The sequence below is a fragment of the Zootoca vivipara genome, chromosome 3, assembly GCF_965207765.1.
Source record: "Zootoca vivipara chromosome 3, rZooViv2.hap1.1, whole genome shotgun sequence".
Taxonomy (NCBI): domain Eukaryota; kingdom Metazoa; phylum Chordata; class Lepidosauria; order Squamata; family Lacertidae; genus Zootoca; species Zootoca vivipara.
The window spans coordinates 107678607-107695183 of record NC_142586.1 but is presented as its reverse complement, the minus strand read 5'-3'; the positions used below and the strand labels follow the sequence as shown (position 1 = coordinate 107695183).

At 44.7% G+C, this 16577-nt stretch overlaps 1 long non-coding RNA gene across 1 annotated transcript in view; it reads right to left on the bottom strand.

Moving 5' to 3' along the window:
• The window catches only part of LOC148686398 (uncharacterized), a 50048-nt gene extending 38250 nt beyond the window's left edge, over positions 1–11798 (bottom strand). Inside the window, exons 1-2 of the long non-coding RNA XR_015949180.1 lie at positions 11110–11798; positions 5285–5367 (exon numbers count right to left, since the gene is read on the bottom strand). This is a non-coding gene — a long non-coding RNA (uncharacterized LOC148686398). The remainder of the gene's footprint in view (positions 1–5284; positions 5368–11109) is intronic.
• Positions 11799–16577: the final 4779 nt, after the last annotated feature.

Here is a 16577-nt window from a genome sequence, read left to right as displayed (position 1 = left end):
AATGCAGAAATATTTTGCCCAACGTGGTGCTCGACCCTGAGATTTCCCCCACCCCAAGCTGGAACCTTCAAATTTGCCCAGAAATTTTGTGAATGGGGAGGGAGAAATGCTTTTGTTCAAGAGGAGACCCTGAAGGTCAAAGTTATACAGATCTTTGCTTTTGGATCCATCTTATGACTGACCAGCTTCTGAAACCCAGGTCAAGTGGGATCTCCTTGGAAGGGGAGCCTCTTATAGCCCCTAGTACAGAGATGGGGGACTTGTGACCCTCTAAATGTTTACTGGAGCCCAACTCCCATAATCTCTGACCACCAGCCATTCTGTTGGGACTGATGAGAGTCCAAAAACATCTGAAGGGCCAAAGGTTAATGACCACCACCTTTGTACATGCTGGGAGCCCAAGATGCTGCCTTCCCCTTGTGGAGACTCAGGGGCAGCCAGCCTATCCTTTGATTCCCTTAAACCCAGACACATGGGTGTATATGTTTTACAGAAAGCTTGGCCTCCCTCTGAGTCATAGGATTGTTCATCATCATCCCCTTGGCCCTAAGAACAAAAACAGCAGAGAACTGTTTACAGTTAGGTAGCCATGTTGGTCTGCTGTAGTCGAAACAAAATTAAAAAGATTCCTTCCCATAGCACCTTAGAGACCAACTAAGTTTGTCATTGGTATGAGCTTTCGTGTTCATGCACACTTCTTCAGATACACTGAAGAAGATATCTGAAGAAGTGTACATGCACATGAAAGCTCATACCAATGACAAACTTAGTTGGTCTCTAAGGTGCTGGCCACCTGAATTATGATGCTGGAGGAGACTCTTGCGAGTCCCATGGACTGCAAGAAGATCAAACCTATCCATTCTTAAGGAAATCAGCCCTGAGTGCTCACTAGAAGGACAGATCGTGAAGCTGAGGCTCCAATACTTTGGCCACCTCATGAGAAGAGAAGACTCCCTGGAAAAGACCCTGATGTTGGGAAAGATTGAGGGCACTAGGAGAAGGGGACGACAGAGGACGAACATGAAACTACCAACATGAGTCTGACCAAACTGCGGGAGGCAGTGGAAGACAGGGGTGCCTGGCGTGCTCTGGTCCATGGGGTCACGAAGAGTCGGGCACGACTAAATGACTAAACAACAACAGCAAGGTGCTGGCCACATGACCTGGAAGCTGTATGCCGGCTCCGTCAGCCAATAACCCGAGATGAGTGCCGCAACCCCAGAATCGGTCACGACCGGACCTAATGGTCAGGGGTCCCTTTACCTTTAAGGTGCTACTGGAAGGAATTTTTTTAAGCAGTGAACTGGACAAGTTATCAGGCAAAGTACTCACCTGGCACAACACAAGACCTCATCTCACCAAGCTCTGCTACTGAGGATCCACTCTTCTTGGACTTATATAGAGATAGGAACTCAGTTGTCCTCCGGAATTTGGCAATACAGTTATTGGCTCAAAAGAATGTGGCAAATTAAATCATAGAATCATAGAGTTGGAAGAGACCACAAGGGCCATCCAGTCCAACCCCCTGCCAAGCAGGAAACACCATCAAAGCATTCTTGACATATGCCTGTCAAGACACTGTTTGGGTTGAAATGTGTACACAAATGCTTATTTTAGGGCAAGGGCAACAGGTGAGTCATGGAGCAACTGCTTTGCATGCAGAAGATTCCAGGTTCAATTCCTGGCATTTTCAGGTAGGGCTGGGAGTGTCCCCAATATGACATCCTTGAGAGATGCTTTTAGGGAAAGCAGACAATGCTGATCTTGAGCTAGATAGACTGATGTTCTGACATAATATAAGGCAGCTTCCTATATCTCTATGTTTGTGGGGGAAATATGTACAAAAGTAAAGCAGTGTGTGTGTGTTTAAATGCAGATTGATGCAGAAACAGGAGGGAATAGACTTATGAACAAACACGATGCAAAAGTGGCATAGACCAGAAATAGACAAATCCATCTCTCCCGAACTGTCACTTGACCTCTTTTTGATACAGGAGAAGTTAGGAAGAAATAAAAATGTGCTATGATGCTGGATTCCACTCTGCACAGTTGGGACTATGCCAACTGAGCCATTAATTCAGTGTTGCAAGGTTAGTGTTATTAGCTAAAGGAATATGAAACACCTTTCTGACTGAATTAGTATATGCAGAGCTAAGCTCTTTACAAATGGAATTTGCTTAGATAGGCACACGTGTCTGAACACCAAGGAGCTAATGTGGCAACAGCCTTTTGAAAATAGTCAAAATAAATAAGTAAGTGGAGTAAAACGATGCCGTGGAAATCCTCCAAGACTCTGTGCGGGAATCAAAAGGAGAAAGAATGGGAGCTCTAGCAGTGTAGTGAAATATATTCATTTATACATACATGCAGAAAGGGGAAAAGATCAATCACGGACACATTAAAGTAAATAGTGTTGTAAGGTTTCTGACTTGACGGGAGGAATAAGTGGGGAACTTGCAAACTATAAGAACGGTTAATGGCAGGCTGTTGAAATTTATGGCAAAATAGATATTATGGGAACAGCATTCATTGAGAAAGAGAACCGTAAATTTAAGTTAAGCACGTTTATGTTCCAAGGAGACCATGAAGAAATGGGAGATTTAGGATCAAAGAGCAGTTAAGAGGATGCAATAAAAGAATGGGAGTGCAGAAAACAGACTCAAGGAGGAAGATAAGAAGGTGGCAAAGAGGCTTCATTCACTAGCTCACAAGAAAAAGCCTACAGCTTGATCCAGAATCAGATGATCTCAGGGAACCTTCTGTGAGATACCTGCAACCAGAAACGTCTTGCCAGGTGGGGCAGATCTCCTATGCTAGGTTCCTGGCAGGTGGGTGACTGTTGCTTACCAGGAGGGATGGGGAACTGGTGATGAGGCAGAGAGGTTGGTAAGGAGCAAACTCACCAGCAAGAACCGCTGGATTGGCTCCATGGTGCATTTGCACCTAGCTGACCTCCCTCTTGCTGCCCTTCCTTCTTTCTCTCCCAGTAAGAAATAGCTGTCCACTTGCCAGGAAGCAGGAGTAGGAGCTCCACACCACCCAATAAACTGCTTCTGGCTGTAACAACACCTGACGAGTCCCTACTTTGTTTCTCTGTTTTAATTTCTTCCAACAGGAGATGCATTCTGGATGTTGAATATGAGGGGGGGGGGTGGAGAGTGAAGGAGAGGCTTGCCGCTTTCCCCTTTTCACTTGATGGACTGCCTAGTGCAAGGTGGAGGAGGACCGTAGCTCCACGGGAGACCTATACATAGCTGCCAAAAAAGCCGCCGTGCTTTTGCAGGGGTCAAATGGCCTTGCAACAATGTGTGCACATGTAGATGGTTTGACCCTCTGCTATCAATGCTGAGATAGTTGGGGAAAGAATTTGACAAGGTGGCTTTCTACATTTCTTGATTTTACTGGTGTGGCATTACAGGTAAAGGTAAAGGGACCCCTGACCATTAGGTCCAGTCATGACCGACTCTGGGGTTGCGCGCTCATCTCGCATTATTGGCCAAGGGAGCCGGCGTATAGCTTTCCAGGTCATGTGGCCACCATGACAAAGCCGCTTCTGGCAAACCAGAGCAGCACATGGAAACACCGTTTACCTTCCCGCTGTAGTGGTTCCTATTTATCTACTTGCATTTTGACGTGCTTTCGAACTGCTAGGTTGGCAGGAGCTGGGACCGAGCAACGGGAGCTCACCCCGTCACAGGGATTCGAACCGCCGACCTTCTGATCAGCAAGCCCTAGGCTCAGTGGTTTAACCCACAGTGCCAGCTTGGTTCAAATTGTGCATGCTGATCAATTGACTGCAATATCCAATGCTGATGTGATTGTGTAACCCTGCCATCACAGATCACAGATATACTACGCAACAGATGTCAGATTGCAAAGTTAGCATCTAACAGCCAAGTGTTCCGTAAGCAACAACACCAAAAAAAAGTAAAGGTAAAGGACCCCTGACAGTTAAGTCAAGTCGCAGGTGATTCTGGGGTTGCGGCGCTCATCTTGCTTTACAGGCTGAGGGAGCCGGCGTTTGTCCAAAGACAGTTTTTCCGGGTCATGTGGCCAGCATGACTAAGCTGTTTCTGATGCAACGGAACACCGAAACCAGAGCAGCCCACGGAAATGCCGTTTAGCTTCCCGCCACAGCAGTACCTATTTATCTACTTGCACTTTTTGGCGTGCTTTCGAACTGCTAGGTTGGCAGGAGCTGGAACTGAGCAACAGGAGCTCACCCTGTCATGGGGATTTGAACCGCTGACCTTCTGATCAGCAAGCCCAAGAGGCTCAGTGGTTTAGACCCCAGCGCCACCCGCATCACAAGCAAGAAAGGGAATTTGGAGGTGTGCATGTTTGTGAACTGGCTCTTATCATTGCCACTTGGTTGCATTGCTACCACTGCACCTCACAGGTTACCAGGGACATACTTTGCACAATGAAGGTGTGCATGAGTTGAGGTAACATTTTGGGGTGTGGGTTTCCTGCACAGATGCAAGCAGAAACGGCTTGGTGGGCAGGGTGCAGCCACTATATGCTAGCTTCCCAGCAGGTAGGTTGCTGTTGCTTACCTGGGGGGTTGGGGAGGCAGCAGGGAGGTCATTGTGGTGCAAACGACTGCTTGGTGCTCCTGCAGGTGCATTTGCACCGCACCCACCTCCCTGCTCCCTCTCTCAGTAAGCAACACTGCAACAGTGATCCACCTGCCAATAAATTAGCATAGCAGCTCCACACCAAACCCCACCAAACCATTTCTGGATGCAAGACTCATGCAACGACTATTCCACTGAATCCAACTCTTGCTTTGCATCATAGCCCATAGCTGTTCTTACACTCTGTTTTTTCTGTAATATAATTTTTATTAGTTTCCACTTTTACCCCCATACCCATTACAGATAGACAAATAAACCAATGAATTAATAATAACAAAATCTTCCAGTCATAATGCATCCTTCATATCATTAACAACTACCATTTTTTTCTTTACAGAAATAAAAATATTCTACTTGTCCACCCGCTGCATCTCTCCAAACTTCGTGCTGACCTCCAAACCCCCTCAAGCATTACATTGTTATCACTGTTCTTCTTCACTCTGTTTTCTCAATTGAACACTGGACTAATGTCTTAGATCAGGCATTCCCAAACTCAGCCCTCCAGCTTTTTGGGACAACAACTCCCATCATCCCTAGCTAACAGGACCAGTGGTCAGGGATGATGGGAATTGTAGTCCCAAAACAGCTGGAGGGCCGAGTTTGGGATGCCTGTCTTAGATATAGGCTGCAGTCCTATATGTACTTACCTGGAAGTAAACTCCATTTAATTCAGTGGGCCTTACTTCCTTGCAGGCACACATAGGGTTGAACTGCCAGTCGATTTCTAGTCCTGTGAGGAGAGCCTGTATTTTAGTTCCACAGTGGTCAACAGCCGCAATACCCCACACCATAATAAATAGCAGTCGGGAGGGATATGTTCCTGAGATGATGTTCTGCTATAAAACATTTAATGTTCATTGGCATCAATGTCTATTATAAAGGCAACTACATTGATATTGCAGTAAAGAACAGCGAATTGTTTTTTGTAAAGCCTGAGATAATTACTGAGCCCAAGCCAGGGCATGGCAGAAATATATCGACAATAGATAGCTCAACCTAAGAACATGACAGGTCCCAAAGAGCTAACCCCAAAATCATCATTCAAAATAGGCAGGTTCTTCAATAGGCAAGTTATTCAGTTCAGTTTCCCACATTTTTGCATCTCTTTGCAGTTTTTTTTAATAAAAAAGGCCAATAGCGTTTTTGTATGCATTTCTCCTAATAATAATGCTTTTTGCATGCTGTTTTACAGACATTTTTTCAAGCATCTTTCCCTCCTAATATAATTCATTTTGCACACTCTTTTCACCAATTTGTGCATTTTTATGATGCGCTTTCCCTGCAATATACACATGTTTGCACCCTTGTCTTGAATGGAGAACTTCACCCCCAAATTTGGAGTAGAACATCCATCCATAATATAAGCCAACCCCCAGGATGTAAGAGAGAGAGGGTATCAGAGACCAACAACACCATTTGCTATAGGGGCCACCCAAGACAGCGGTGGGCATCACTTGGAAACACAGCTCAATAATGGCATTTCTTCAGGAAACCAGCAAGAGTTTGGTCAGATAACTAGCTCTGAAATGCTCTGTTCTTGGGATCAGATACCAAGGGGGAAATTGGGTATTTCTAAGTAGTTGCAGCTGGATAGAATCCAGAAGAGACCATCTCTTAGTTGGCACTTATTCAAGGTCAATGCAGAGCTTGCTGAGGTTGATGGGGCAAAAGTCTGACTCAGTGTAAGGCAACTTTTATGTTCCTGTGTCTTGAAATGTCTGTGGACTCTTTAATGAGGGACTGACTTTCCCAGAATAAAGACGGCACCAGCTGTTCTTGGTTTGTCCTGGGGTGTATTTCAGAAAAAGCTGGAAGAAACTTACAAAGAATACAGCCATTGCTACTAACTTAAACCAAAACAGGATTTTGCTGCATTAGTTGTTCCATGTTAACTGGCCCAGGTTCTTCACCATTATTTCAAAGAGATACCCTTTGATCTATTGCACCAAATGTGGGGGGGGGGAAGCATCCCAGCTTTTAATGCACTATTGATAAATCCATATAGTTCAATTGCAACCGCCTGATAAATCTTTTTTTATAGCTTTTAATGTTGCTGCCTTTCCCCCAACATTTTATATAGTTTAGGTTTTGTTTGGTATTTTAGCGTCGACTGCTTTTGCATTCGATACCTGCAAACCAATGGCCTGGTTGCTAATTTCAAATCACCACATGAAATTCGCTCTCATAGAATCATAGAGTTGGAAGAGACCACAAGGGTCATCCAGTCCAACCCCCTGCCAAGCAGGAAACACCATCAAAGCATTCTTGACATATGGCTGTCAAGCCTCTGCTTAAAGACCTTCAAAGAAGGAGACTCCAACACACTTCTTGGCAGCAAATTCCACTGCCGAACAGCTCTTACTGTCAGGAAGTTCTTCCTAATGTTTAGGTGGAATCTTCTTTCTTGTAGTTTGAATCCATTGCTCCGTGTCCGCTTCTCTGGAGCAGCAGAAAACAATCTTTCTCCCTCCTCCATATGACATCCTTTCATATATTTGAACATGGCTATCATATCACCCCTTAACCTTCTCTTCTCCAGGCTAAACATACCCAGCTCCCTAAGCCATTCCTCATAAGGCATCGTTTCCAGGCCTTTGACCATTTTGGTTGCCCTCTTCTGGACACGTTCCAGCTTGTCAGTATCCTTCTTGAACTGTGATGCCCAGAACTGGACACAGTACTCAGGTGAGGTCTGACCAGAGCAGAATACAGTGGTACTATTACTTCCCTAGATCTAGATGCTATACTCCTATTGATGCAGGAGTATAGCATCCTCCTTTGACACCTTTGCTCCCTCGGCCTTGATCTACAGCCAGAAAGCAGAATTATGTCAGGTAATTGGGGTTTCCTAATTCCTTGTGGCCTCCAGGCTCCAGGGTCAAAATAATGTTATTTTTTTTATAAAAAAAGGTGATAATTGCAGTTGCAAGCAGATGTTGATAAAGGTCGAAATTCAGTATCATCTTCTAAAAACACATGCTTTAATAGCACAGAGCTTCAGCCCCCGCCAAAAGTTATAGTTGTACTACAGTATAGTAGCCAACATGGTACCCTCCAAGTGTACCATGGGACTTCAACTCCCATCAGCCCCAAGCAGCATAGCCAATAGTCAGGGAGAATGGAAATTGTAGCCCAACAGCTGCTTGAGGGCACTATATTGGTTGTTCCAGATTTAAATGCATTTGTTTCCACCATTCATACTGGGTAATACAGTTAATGTACACGGCATTAAGGGATGCGGGTGGTGCTGTGGTCTAAACCACAGAGCCCAGGGCTTGCCAATCAGAAGTTTGGCTGTTCGAATCCCCACGACGGGGTGAGCTCCCATTGTTCGGTCCCTGCTCCTGCCAACCTAGTAGTTCGAAAGCATGTCGAAGTGCAAGTAGATAAATAGGCACCACTCTGGTGGGAAGGTTAACGGCGTTTCCATGTGCTGCTCTGGTTCGCCAGAAGCGGGTTAGTCATGCTGGCCACATGACCTGGAAGCTGTCTGCGGACAAATGCCGGCTCCCTTGGCCAGTAAAGCAAGATGAGCGCTGCAACCCCAGAGTCGTCCATGACTTAACGGTCAGGGGTCCCTTTACCTGGCTTGAGAGCAGTACATGTGAAAAGGATCTAGAAGTCTTGGTAGACCACAAACTTGACATGAGTCAACAGTGTGATGCAGCAGCTAAAAAAGCCAATGCAATTCTGGGCTGCATCAATAGGAGTATAGCATCTAGATCAAGGGAAGTAATAGTACCACTGTATTCTGCTCTGGTCAGACCTCACCTGGAGTACTGTGTCCAGTTCTGGGCACCACAGTTCAAGAAGGATACTGACAAGCTGGAACGTGTCCAGAAGAGGGCAACCGAAATGGTCAAAGGCCTGGAAATGATGCCTTATGAGGAACGGCTTAGGGAGCTGGGTATGTTTAGCCTGGAGAAGAGAAGGTTAAGGGGTGATATGATAGCCATGTTCAAATATATAAAAGGATGTCATATAGAGGAGGGAGAAAGATTGTTTTCTGCTGCTCCAGAGAAGCGGACACGGAGCAATGGATTCAAACTACAAGAAAGAAGATTCCACCTAAACATTAGGAAGAACTTCCTGACAGTAAGAGCTGTTTGACAGTGGAATTTGCTACCAAGGAATGTGGTGGAGTCTCCTTCTTTGGAGGTCTTTAAGCAGAGGCTTGACAGGCATATGTCAAGAATGCTTTGATGGTGTTTCCTGCTTGGCAGGTTGTTGGACTGGATGGCCCTTGTGGTTTCTTCCAACTCTATGATTCTACCTTACAAAGCATTAAAGGACAATGCAATGCATATTCATAACCTGGGGCCAAATATGATGTTGTAAGGGATATGTGATTAGTGCTGACCCATAACTGTTCCTTTTGTCTTCCTGGAAATGCCTAGGATGGCCTTCCCTAACCTGGTGCCCTCCAATTCTTTTGGACGATCGCTCCTCACCATTGGCCACTGTAGCTGGGGCTTACGTATGTTGGAGTCCAACAATATCCGGAGGGGATCTGGTTGGGGGAGGATAACCTAGTGCAAAAGGCACATGAGTTGGCTCCATTTACGTGTCTTTACCCCACATTGGGATCTGTTTGTGGGAATCATTACGGAAGATAAGGCTCTCAATGGTTACATGCTCTGCCTCCAGGGTTGCATGCAGTAATGCTTCTGAAAACCAGTGTTTGGAGATCACAGGTGGGGAGAAAGTTGCTGCACGCACATCCTGCTTGCATGCTTCCCACTGGTTGGCTACTGCGAGAACAGGATGCTGGAATAGATGACCATTGGCCTGATCCAGCAAGCTCTTCTTATATTCTTATGGATCAGGAAATTCAGAGTTCACTGGGGTAGGCATAGCTGGTTAGCAATGGCTGGTGCTGTTGTTGGGGATGGGGCAGCAAACAGGCTTACAGGTCAGTATTAGACACATTTTCTCAAATTTCTCTGGTTTAAGGCACCATCTTGAAGGGCACTTCCTGCCTGCCTCCCAAAGTGTAAGTGTGAAATGGCTTATTTGTGTGTATCGAGCCCAAGCTCCCAATAGCCAAGCTATGGCTGCATCATTAGCACTTTTGCCTCTACTGTAATCCAAGAAGACCAAGCTCTGTGCTTTGAGGACACTTCCTAGGCTGCAGTACCAAGCTAGCCTGAGCATTCAGCCAGCTGGCCCCTGCCTGTTTTGGGATGCTCAACTGCTTCTGATCAAATTAGATGGACAGTTGTCCCTTATCCCTGCTTCTAGGACTGCTTGGAGCCTCCAGCTACTCAAGAGCTTTGAGACCTGGGCATTCTGATTACAGAGGCAAAAATTAAGACAAATTGTTTGCATGCAGACCTTTAAATTCAAATTATGGTAACTCCGCAGCCCCTTTAGCTCTCAGCAGGTGAGATTGGCACTGTACCCCAGGGTGCTGTGATATCACAGCAAATCAGCCAATGCCAGGGCACTATGGGGGCTTCAGGGTCCATTGTAAGTCTGAGGCAAGCCGAGGATGAGACAAGCCACTTGCAAGGAGAGAGTTTTTATGGCACCCACAGTCCATTGTATGGATGGACCTTTTGCTAATACTGCACATGAACTTTGATATTTGCAGTAGTGCTGCGCATAAAGGCAAGAAAAATAATTCTGCTGAAGAATCATAATGAATCTTTAACAGCTGAGCATTGCTCTGAGACTATCAAATAAAAGGTTATTCTCTCAATCACAATAGGGGAACATTCGCCATGGCTTCTTTAATTTACATTAGTACTTAAAGTCACAGAAATGTCACAAAAAGAACAAATTTTGCTTATGCTAAGGCAGGATTACATCTTGCCTGATCCAGAAGGGGGGAAATACAATTTTTCCCCCTTGATTTTCTTCCAGCAGACTTCCCCAACCTTTTCTTTTTTAAAACCTTTTATTATGGGTTAAGAAATGATGCTGCAACAGTGTACTATAACAACCTCTGATATATGATATCTGTGCAGCCCATCCCCATATGTATCCTGACTAAATTATTCATTTCAGATATTTATAACCCACCCTTGCCTGGGTCACAGGGTGGGAGGACAACAACAAACATTTTAAAATCTGATGCAACAAAATATAATACCAAGCCAAACTCAGTATAAATCACCGGCAATGGCCAAATCAAAAGGCAGCAGAAATGGTATAGAATCACAATGCACCTCTGGACTTTTGAAGAGCCTGCACAAAGGCATAGCTGCCAAGTCTCCCGTATTCCCTGGGAAATCCCCGTTTTTCCAGCTGTTCCTAGCTGAAAAAATGGATTTTTTTGTCGTCCCCGGTTTATTCTGGCGCGGCGGCTATTTTGGAACTGGGCGGAGCATGCTCAGAAGCGACTTTTGATGCTGCGCTGCCCAGTTCCAAAAATGGCTGCAGTGCGACTTCTGGTCTGCTACTTCCACCCGGTCCCTTATTTCTCCGACAGCAACTTGGCAGGTATGCAAAGAGTGATGTCCTCACCTACCTTTGGAAAGGCAGTAATGTTGAAGCATGATATACATCTCAGAGGGAAGGCCACTCCCAAAACATGGAGTGACCATAATAAATAGTAATAAATAAAGTACAGGTTATTGTTAAATTATAAAAAAAATCAAGGAGAGGGAATGGGAAGACACAGTAAAAAGAAGATTGGACAAGGATTTTCCAAAATGTTTGTTGCAAAGGCACCATGTCTTTGCCAAGATCTCCCTTATATTTTTATATAAAAGATTAGTTCTCCCATAGCCAATTCTCCCAGGTCCTCAAACCATGCACTTTATGTAAAACAGGTTTCAAATTTCCAGTGGCACTTAATCAATCTTCTGTGATGAAAGGTTCGAGAACCCAGGTCTTATGAGCATGATGGAGTACTATAGTTGGAAGGGACACCAGGGGTCATCTAGTCCAACCCCTCTGCAATGCAGGAATCTCAACTAAAGCATCCATGACAGATAGCCATCCAACCTCTGCTTAAAAACCTCCAAGGAAGGAGAGTCCACAACATGCCAAGGGAGTCTGTTCCACTGTTCAACAGCTCTTACGGCCAGAAAGTTCTTCCTGATGTTTAGTTGGAATCTCCTTCCTTGTAATTTGAAGCCATTGGTTCGAGTCCTGCCCCCCAGAGCAGAAAAAAAAACAAGCTTGCTCATCTTCCATGTAACAGCCCTTGAGATATTTGAAGATGGCTATCATGTCTCCTCTGAGTCTCCTCTTTTCCAGGCTAAACATACCCAGCTCCTTCAACCATTCCTCATAAGACTTTGTTTGTTTTTTGGGGCGGGGGATACTCATTGAATTTTTATTTTTATTTATAGAGAGGTGACACATGTAAACACATCTGAGAATATGCCCTGGAAGACATATTTTGAGAGGATTTTTTTAAAAAAATTATCAGATGTGGAAACAGAATGCAATAATGAGTAAAACCACCTTTAGGTGCCACAAATTAGAAATAGACAGATTTCAGAACATACAAATAGCTTGCAGGATCAGACCAGTGTCCCTTCAAGTTTAGCATCCTGTTCTTACAGTGGCCACCCAAATGCCTATTAGAGCTACCTAGTTTGGTAGCTCTTACTATTTATTGCGAGGGGAAAACCCCACAGTTCACCTCTGTGCTGTGTGAAAAACTTTCCCCCTTTTGTCTGTCCCAAACTTTCCAACATTCAGTTTCCTTGGATGTTCATGAGTTCCAGTGTTATGAGAGGAAACATATTTTCTCTGTCCACTTTCTCTAGAAAATTAAAAAAAAAATCCTTCCAGTAGCACCTTAGAGACCAACTAAGTTTGTCATTGGTATGAGCTTTCATGTGCATGCACTCTTCTTCAGATACACTGAAACAAAAGTCACCAGACCCTTATATATAGTGAGAGGGTGGGGAAAGATATTACTCAGAAGGGTGGTGGGAATGGGTGATTGGCTGATGGGTGTGGTAAACCTGTTGACGACTGTTAATGACTGCAATTGGTCTTACAGGAAAAAGCAAGCGGTGAGAGGGCTAAAAATAGCTTTATCATGATACCAAACGTATCTTGAGCATCTTCAAATACGTGGCAGGTCATTCTGGTCACTGGTTTGGATAGCCCTGATTTTTTGCTGCGCTCTCATCAGAACATTGGCTCATGTATTTGCTTGCTGTGTGAACGGAATGCAAATTTCTCATCCAGCCCTATTTTTGCCCATATCACCTCATCGCCCACCGGCTTAATGAAGTGCAGCTTTCTCTCTCAGGCAATATAGATGCTGTTGCCTGCGAATCTAATTCGACATCCCACACCATGCAAGGTTGATGGCTCTGCCTTTGTTATTCGGCTAGCTGACTCGGCTGTCACATCATGAAAACCCTTCAGTAGCTGCTCACAGAGATTGGAGTCACCCTGAGCCATTGAATAAGAAATCACCCACATAATGCTGCAGAGACACTAATGGCATCAAAGTCTGGGCAGGGAAATTAAGCAGCCCATATAGGCCTAAGCTATGAAAGTCGGATGGGTGGGGAGATAGGATGGGTGGGAACGGCAGAATCAGCTTGTCTTGGGAAAGAAAGAAAGAAAGAAAGAAAGAAAGAAAGAAAGAAAGAAAGAAAGAAAGAAACATACTATTTCAAAAATCTGATGTGTTTACTAGCTGAGGGAAATGACATGCAAAATTGATGTGACCCTCCTTCAACACCCCCAAGTGTCTTTGCCTGGCGCTGCTAAACCGAACTTTGCATTTTCAGCACCAACATGCAGGGAAGATTAATGGAGCAAACTGTGGTTTGCACTGTCATGATGAGAGCACATTTCAGGGAGCCTCAGGCTTGCAGTTTCATTTGAATTGTAACTGGCGAAGAAACCAGGCTATCAAAACAGTACAATCCCTGTGGCTGGATACTCTGATCTGTTAGCTACAGCATGGCTTGGGCAAACCACAGTTTCCTGCAATGGTTCTATATGGGAAACGGTTGTTTGCGATAAATGCGATATGAAGTGTTATGGAAAATTGCCCCTAAAATGCGCAGCCTTTTAGGAAGGACAGACGCGGGTCGGAAGCTCCAAAATTTGCACTAGGTTCAGCTCCGCCGGGAAATGACAGAGACCACATGATGCTGTCAGGAAAAACAAACGGATCCTTTTATTACAGAAAAGAAAGAACTACAGCTGTAGGGTCCCTGCCTCAAAGAATGTAGGAAGGAACCCCGGGAAATGGTGCATCTCCCTTTTATACCTTTCTGTCCCCACATGGAAATCCCTGGACTGGGAGGGACGGGAAAGACAAGGAAAATGGGTGCTGATGGGATTAACTGGGTGACTATTTCTTCATATGGTGAAATGTCAATTGTTCTCCTCCGTTGCTGTTGGGTTTCCCTTTGTTTGATCAGTCTAGATGGGAGTTGAGGTGGGGCCGTTCCTGGCGATTGCCGAGGGGTTGGGGTCCATCCGGCAGGTGTTTTCCCCCAGGTCACGCAAGGATGATCCCTGGGATTATGTAAAAGGTGACACTTCTGGAGGTTTGAATAAACTGTCCCAGTTAATCCATCTTTGTCCATGTGTGTCTTTTGAATCAGGATGGCGATGGGGCAAGGTTCAGATGGGCTGGGGTCATACACGGTTCATGCAGCATTTCCTTTTACAGGAGACATATCTAATACAGAGAATTCTATGCAAAAGGTAGTAGTCCTGATATATAAAGGTTCTGAGACATAAAACAGCAATTCTAATACAGAGAGATCCTAGCATACGTCATGAATAAGACAGCAATTCTAATACAGAGAGAATCTAGCATAATTTAAGGCAAAAGGTTCTGTAGTGATAATCTAAAGGAGTCTGAGGCAGAGGGGAAGGTGGAGAAGGGAAATGTGTGAGCTTATGCTAACTGTTGTGCATATGCAGATCCTTAAGCCTTCCTTAAGGGACCCAGGTGGCGCTGTGGTTAAACCACTGAGCCTAGGGCTTGCTGATCAGAAGGTCGGCGGTTCGAATCCCTGTGACGGGGTGAGCTCCCGTTGCTTGGTCCCAGCTCCTGCCAACCTAGCAGTTTGAAAGCACATCAAAAAGCAAGTAGATAAATAGGAACCACTACAGTGGGAAGGTAAACAGCGTTTCCATGTGCTGCTTTGGTTTGCCAGAAGCGGCTTTGTCATGCTGGCCACATGACCTGGAAGCTATACGCCGGCTCCCTCGGCCAATAATGCGAGATAATCGCGCAACCCCAGAGTCGGTCACGACTGGACCTAATGGTCAGGGGTCCCTTTACCTTTACCTAAGCCTTCCTTAAGGCAGGGTTGCGTCCAAGCAGGAGGGGTGAAGGTCTTTGAAGCAGAGTGGAGACTGGGAAGATGGCGTTGAACAGGATTCTGGGTATTGCAGATGTCAAATTCTGTCACCCCTCTTTGTTCATTAATAATGGTGTCCTGCTTCCCCCCCCCCATATAATTTTTTATAACAGAAGCTTTAAATCTCTACCCCCTTGCAGGCAAGGACTGAATGAAGGGGAAGCGTATGAGCCTGAGGCTTCCTGTTGCACCCTCTCATAATGCTAAATCATTGTTTAGTGTTTTGTCTGCATATGGCCTTTCTCCTCATCTCTCACAAATACGCTTCCCATGTTTTATTTAATGGTATCCAAGGCTGTTAGGTTGCTGTTGACTGAAGTGGACTATTGAAAATTGTTATCTTACAATGCAACAAAACACAGTTACGTTCCAGCAGGCTAAAACTATGAGCATAAATCAAGATGTCTCTGCAACCTTGGTGCTGAATTGAAATGCAGTTGAGTGGAGCCATTCCTGGGCTGTGAAAGTGGGGAGGAGGCATTTCAGCTATTTTGTGGGGCAGGGTGTTTTTTTGTTTTTTGTTTGAGGACGGTGTGTATGCAACTGTCTGGTGCTTTTCTCAGCTCCTATCTGCATGTTGGTTTCCTTGGAATGCCCTGGAGGAGTTAGGGATGGGGGCAAAATTCAGCTTGGTTTGCATTTTAATGTGGATCTACTTTAGGTGGGGCATCCTATCTTGTTGCGCAGTGTGAGAAGTCCTTTTTCTCTGACGAGGTCAAAGGCCATAATCAGGTGTAAGAAGGCAATGTACAAGGGAAACCCAGCCAGATGGACGGGGTATAAAAATAAATAAATTATTATTATTATTATTATTATTATTATTATTATTATTATTATTGACGTATCTGCTCCTGGCATTTCTCCTGCAGCTCTGTTTTTGAGCATTATTTATTTATTTATACCCCACCCATCTGGCTGGGTTTCCCCGGGCCACTCTGGGCGGCTTCCAACAAATATAAAAATACATTAAAATATCACGGATTAAGAACTTCTCTAAACAGGGCTCCCAGTCACCAGTCTAGCTGAGCATCACTTTTACAGATTTGTGCCCTCCCTTTTTGGGTTTATCTAATGGCCCAACCATCTAAAAGTACAGCAACCTCTGTGACGGAATGACATGGCCTCTCATATTCAACTGCATGCACAGGACAGAGTAATAAAACCTGCAAAAACACCAACGGCATATTTGCTCTTCATTCTTAATGTATGCTGTTTGAGTACATAATCTGCTGGTCATTTAATCTGGACAAATCCCCTACACCTAAAAATCTGGAATAGTGGAAGAGTAGAAATTAATAGAGAGAATATCTAAATTTGATAGTTTGACTTTACTCTTTGAAATGGTGTGTGAGTAGGAGCCTGCAAATCAGAAAAAATAATTGGAGGACAAATACAGGATATGCAATAGATGTTAGGCTAATCCCCCCTGAAATAATATATATGTGTATATATAACCTTTTTAATGAAATTGTGGTATACAAGTATTTTAATAATTACATGAGAGCCATGGAGCACCCCCTCCATCTCCTCTCTATGGATCCCTACATGACCTGGAAAGAACAGCTAACATTCTGACCCTAATAGCTGCAGAAAAGATCAGAGCAATATCCCTTGTATTTGCTTATAGGGGTTAAGA